Source organism: Halyomorpha halys, unplaced genomic scaffold, assembly GCF_000696795.3.
Source record: "Halyomorpha halys isolate HHAL.00 unplaced genomic scaffold, Hhal_1.1 Scaffold461.1, whole genome shotgun sequence".
Taxonomy (NCBI): domain Eukaryota; kingdom Metazoa; phylum Arthropoda; class Insecta; order Hemiptera; family Pentatomidae; genus Halyomorpha; species Halyomorpha halys.
The window spans coordinates 78,230-84,076 of record NW_027105824.1 but is presented as its reverse complement, the minus strand read 5'-3'; the positions used below and the strand labels follow the sequence as shown (position 1 = coordinate 84,076).

The following is a 5,847-nucleotide window of genomic DNA, read 5'->3' as shown; positions in this document are numbered from 1 at the left end:
CCATAATACCTACTAATCATTTGAAGAAACAAACTTGTGAGTACCGCCTATAGGGTTCGTTCAGTAAGGAATGGTCAACTTACAAAATCCAAATAAACAATAATTGACTGATAAAATACAGAAAAAAAAATTTTAAAAACTCATTTTCCCAACTTTAAAACCTAACATTCCAGTCTTCCCGCAACTCTTTATTACCAATTTCCTTAATTGCTACGAAAACTGTGATGAAGTTATTAAAATAATTTAACAAGATAAATACATATACAATTAACGACAAAAAAACATACATATTACGGTCTTGCCATTAGACTTTCTCTAGGAATACACGATCCCTTGAGGTAACCCAGTGACCAGGAACTACATGATGAGCAAATAGACAAGGCTTTGAAAGAGCAAACAAATATAAAAGAGTTTGTACTCAGTGGGCCATTGCAAAAAAACTTTCACGGCTGATCAAAGCGTCATTGTTTCTATTGTCAACACTCCCGTCACCTTTAGGACATTGCCTTACTTTCCAATCTCTTAGTGGCACAGATTTTCTTCCTGCAGTTCCAGCTATGAATTATAGGTAGAAAACAGATTATTCAGTCTGTCCAAATACAAAACGTCTATATACAATTTTTTCAACGATTTCAATTCAATTCTTGAACGTTTAACAGAAAATACTTTTTCTAGAGACGTAAGATGATAAGTAAATTCAATACCCTAGATAAAAAAAAAAACAAGCAAAACATATACATTTGCAGTAACAAGGTAAAAAAACTGATGCGGTGCGCACAGAACTTTAACTATCCACTTTACTTACGTCACGAAATTTTGAATAGATTGGTGGACTCTGTTCAAGTTATCCTTATTTTTGGTGACTTTTGAAAACAAAAAAATCTAAGACCAGGCAATGCGAAAATTTGGAACAAAACATTTTTATTTTTCTGTTGCTATATAAACTCATAATCTTGGGTTTTATAAATAAATTCTACATACCTAACATATATAAAAAGATATTCTTAATATATTTGAATTATTTTTTATTTTATTTATTTAATTACCTTTGTCGAAGTTTAGACGAAGAGAAATGTTTGGCTTAATATCTAATCAATATGAATAACAAACAAAACTAAATTAATAACATAAAAACTAAGTGTACGAAAAGAGAAGACGAAATATTAACTAAAATGCAAACAAATATAACTATAACAGTTTCATTACTTTAAGGAATTAATATAAAATAATCTTTATGAACATCTAGAAAATATATAGAATTATATCATTTTTATTAAATTTCATATTAAAAGAGTAGAAATATTCTTTACATAAAATATCCTTTGGTTGTAAAAACAAGCAGCAAGGGGTCATAAAACCGAATGACTTAGACTGCATACGTTGGCAACATTTTTATGACCATAATATCCTAAGTGAAAAAGGATGAAGGAAGTACCGACACTTTCTACAGGACGCTAACATAAAGTTCGAAACCAACAAATTAGAAATTTCATCTTAATTTATAAGCTGGCTTTCACTAATACAGCTGCTCTACTTATGAGATAAATAATAACATTTTCAAGCAAATAAAAGTAATCTAATTTCTTTTCATAAAATGGTGGCTTATTCTCACTGTAATTTGCGCGGGTAGAGATCTTCCAAAATCCAACGGATTACGAGATTAGTACTCAGGAATCTTTTAAACATAAACTTATTTAAATCAGAAAAATTATCACCATAAGAAATACAGGAAGTAATATCAACAGAAATTTTTGAAATTATCTTGTGTGGAATTTTCTAATTATCGGTAACAATAGGTAATCCCTTACTTTCATGTTCTTTACTATTATTTCATGTTTTCTAAACATCAAGTTTCAAAATATTAAAATTATTAATAAGAAAGTCGAATATGTCTTTTTATTTACTTTAACTAGATCAGAGAGAGTGAAAAGGCCTATTCCAACAGAGGGAGTTGGACATTCATCACCCTTAGAAGAGATTATACATTAAAAAATCGAACCGCTAGCCGATTAAGAGGTTTCCGAGAGTGTAGGGTAGTTTTTTTTTCCTAGATATATTTATGATAATAATAAATGTATTAGAATAACGTTACTTGTGTAGTTAAAAAATGAAAGAAACAACAATTCAAGGATTTTAGCAGTTATTATGCTAAGGATATATCTCGAAAGTAGTGTGGAGTCGTATTGCAGCAACTTCTGCACGGCCAATATTGGAAATTATGAACATAATAATTTTCAAAGTATTTACGTTTTCTAAAAAAAAAAAAAAATGACCAGATTAATCCTCAGTGTCTCAATTTCATCTTTGATATTTTTTTTATTGCTTTTTTTTATCCTATCTCCGCCACCGCTGTACCTTTGGGCAACCCTATACCAGCGGTACGTTCCAAACTTCATTACGCAAAGGCAATATCGTAACCAATGAAGGTCTACTGAGGTGCGATTATTGCTAGTTGAAACTTTCAGTTGATTGGATTGAACTAGAACACATGAAAAAACTCATGATCAAAGACCTGAATTGTCATTTGTGAACTAAGCAGTCTTGTAATTCCTTTATAGATTCTAAATAAAAATTATTTCTTGTCTTTTCGTAACTGTTTTAAATATTTAATTAATCAACACTATTTATTTCAAAGTATTTTACTCATCCCAAATATAAATAGATGGTTGTAATTCGTCGAGTGAGCTCAGAAAGAATAACTAATTCTAGCTTGATAATTACCATATATAGTTATAGTGCCCTCAGTCAATAATAGTGATGCTAGTGGGAGAGAAGCTCTTGAATATCCTGGAGTCCTGCCATATCCTTCACATGAAACCGCCATTTCATTGATCCCGAGGCTGATAGTAGAAAATGTAAGGATGAAACTATTTTATTTAGTTGAGTTCATACGATTTTGCTAATATTTAATTAGAATTATTATTACATTAATTAACTCATTTTCACGACTGTAACATTTCTTTATAATTATTATATATCTAATTTATTTACAATATTTTGTTCACTATTTTATCCAGTATATGTAGTATGAATGAATCCTTAGAACTCTAATTGACGCACATTCATAACGAGCTACAGCTAGAAACTATACAACAACACATCACACGGAGACACATTCAATTCTTTGACAGTCTCCCTGCTTCCTTCAATCCAGTATTCCAGTCTATCACTCCATCTCCCCTTCCTGCGAGGTGGCAGGGCAGGAAAGGTTCCAAAATCCCTATCAACATCACCTTATAACTCCATCTTCTGATGCACCCTCCTCCCCCTCCCCCACACTTCTTTTTCGACTTCTGACTCTTTTCTTATTATTTTACCATTATCTATTGTCTTTATTAATTAATGTTTTTATTTTCTATCTTCTATGCGATACAACACGAGGAGGCCCCTCACCTTCGGACTTTAAAAATAGAACCATTTAGAATAGATATTTCATAAATAAGAAATAAACATTACAGGTAACCTTAAAATACCAAAGGTAATAAAAGGTAATACCCAACACGATTTATTTCTTTTTTTCACAGTAAAGCTGTGAAACTTCTTTTTTACTCACTGATTCACTGTTTCTTTCTGTTTTAGAGGGATCAGAAAAAAAAACTTAGAACTCTAATATCCATTGCCCTTGATTATAGCAACTTACATTCTTCAATAAACATAGTATTTTAGAGTAATAAAAAAGAAGGTTGGTTTTCGTTAAATTTGGAAATGCAGTTTGTTTCAAATGAAGCTATAATAATGAATATTATATTGTGGTAACTATAAAAGTGAGCAGTTTAAACAATGAACAAATTACATTTTATTAAAAAAAAAAAACTAAATATCTGTGACTTTTAAATTGTGGTAATTATATATTTATTTAATTTTCTTATTTGAAAAGCAATGCATTTAAAAATTTGTTAAACACATTGTAGGTTTTTTCCTTCAAAACCTATTTTCGCAATAAGGTAAATGTACATTTAAAAACATATCCTTCAGTAAATTATGAGATTCACTCTTATTACATAACATTAACGGTAAATGATAAATTACATACACTAATTTATTATTTTTAAAAGCTGTAATTATTCTGGAGAAGCATAAAAATAGCATGATGCTAAAATGAACGTATTTATGTATTTATTTCTGCTACCGAGGCATTAATTTATAAATCTGGACATCCTAGAAAGATATTCGTAATAAGCTTAAAGGATTTACATCGTGACTTCATGACATTCGAGTTCTTCCAGTGCTTGGAATGTAAAAAAAACTGGAATTGAAGGTCAATATGGAAGAAAAACCTTATAGAAAAAAAAAAGAACATTATAAGAAACGTAGAAAGAATTTTTTTTTTTTTTTTTTATACATTCAACAAAGCTATTGAACGTTACCACGAATTGACATTCTAAAGATGGGTGTACACTGAATCATATGGCAATATTTTATATATCCATCGTATTCCAAACTAAACAGACACAAAATGTATCTGCTACAGTTAACAGAAATTCTTAATTTATGCTTAATAATTATGCTATAAATATTACATTCGATTATATGTTGTATTCTATTTTATTTGAAAAACAAGCATGATTCATTATTAATAAAAATAATATTAAATCATTAAAAGTAAAAAATATATATTTCTTGGAAAAGAAAACTCTAATTACCGTTGTAAAAAAAAAAAATAGTATACAATTTTTGTAAAACTCTTCCTTATATTTTTATAAACATTTTGGTTTTTCATATATGTGTTTATCTTTTTCTCATTACCTAATTTTTTTATTTTCTAAGTTCTCTAGTAGAAAATAAATTGTAAAATTTAATTTTCTAGCTGATTATTTGAAATTTTGCATTTTAGTAAGCAGCTTTGTTCTGAAACCAATTTTAGTAATTCTTTGCTAAATTTTTAGTAGCTTTTGCATTATTTAATATTTTTGTTTTTTATTTAATGTGTGAAGTTTTGCTGCTTTATGAAGGTTTTAGGAAGTTTCACAATAGTATAAGTTCATTTAGGTACCTAAGTGTGCATAAAAATCCACAATATACTCATTATATATGGTTTATTGCTAACATTTAGAAATTTTGATTACATATATTGGTAAAAGTAAAAATGAACAGGAGCGAAAAGAGTTTTCGAGTTTTGCAGTTAGGATAAGTGTAGCTAGTATGAACACCAGAAGATACAACTAGTTAAGACACATGTCGAATCAAATGTATATACTAAGTTACGAGAGATGGGTTAGTGAAAATTTCTAACTTGATGGAATTTTTAAAGGTTTAGAAATTTTCTCCAACTACTAGAATTTTACAAATTTTTATATCAACTAAAATGCATAGGGGTTGATTCAATAGAGAAAATAGTGTCCAAATCTTGATTTTAATTTTTTAACGAGTTCTGCTACATAGTTTCTCTTATCTGACGTACCCCTACCCATTATTTTCTGGAAAATGGGTTCTTAATGTACCCACAGCATTAAATTCATGATAAAAAAAATTATACCCTACATTATTAACATATTAGATGAAAACTTTAGCAGGCCGCTAGTCCAATTTTACAGTCGAAGAACATGTACTATGATTTTAATTTTAAGGTGCCTGACTGTATGGTTAAATTATGTTTTCAATAAATTACTTGATTATGATGTATTCAAAATTAAGAAATTATGATCCAGTAACTTAACCATTTTTCTCCAAAAAGACAAGTTGGCTGTATGTAAAATCTTATTTATAATGATTTGTTTTAATAATTTGACATTTTTAACGTCGTTTAAATAATTACTGCATTCCTAAAATATATAGATTAAAAAATATGGCTTAGGTAAATTTGAATATTTTTTCTATTTTATTTATATATTTCTTAAAGTTTATATA

The 5,847-nt window shown here is 28.6% G+C and overlaps 1 non-coding gene across 1 annotated transcript; it reads left to right on the top strand.

Annotated features, from left to right (window-relative positions):
* The first annotated feature begins 2,391 nt into the window (after nucleotides 1-2,391).
* LOC112211041 (U4 spliceosomal RNA) lies at nucleotides 2,392-2,531 on the top strand. Its single transcript, XR_002945416.1, has one exon. It is a non-coding gene; the product is annotated as a U4 spliceosomal RNA (small nuclear RNA).
* Nucleotides 2,532-5,847: the final 3,316 nt, after the last annotated feature.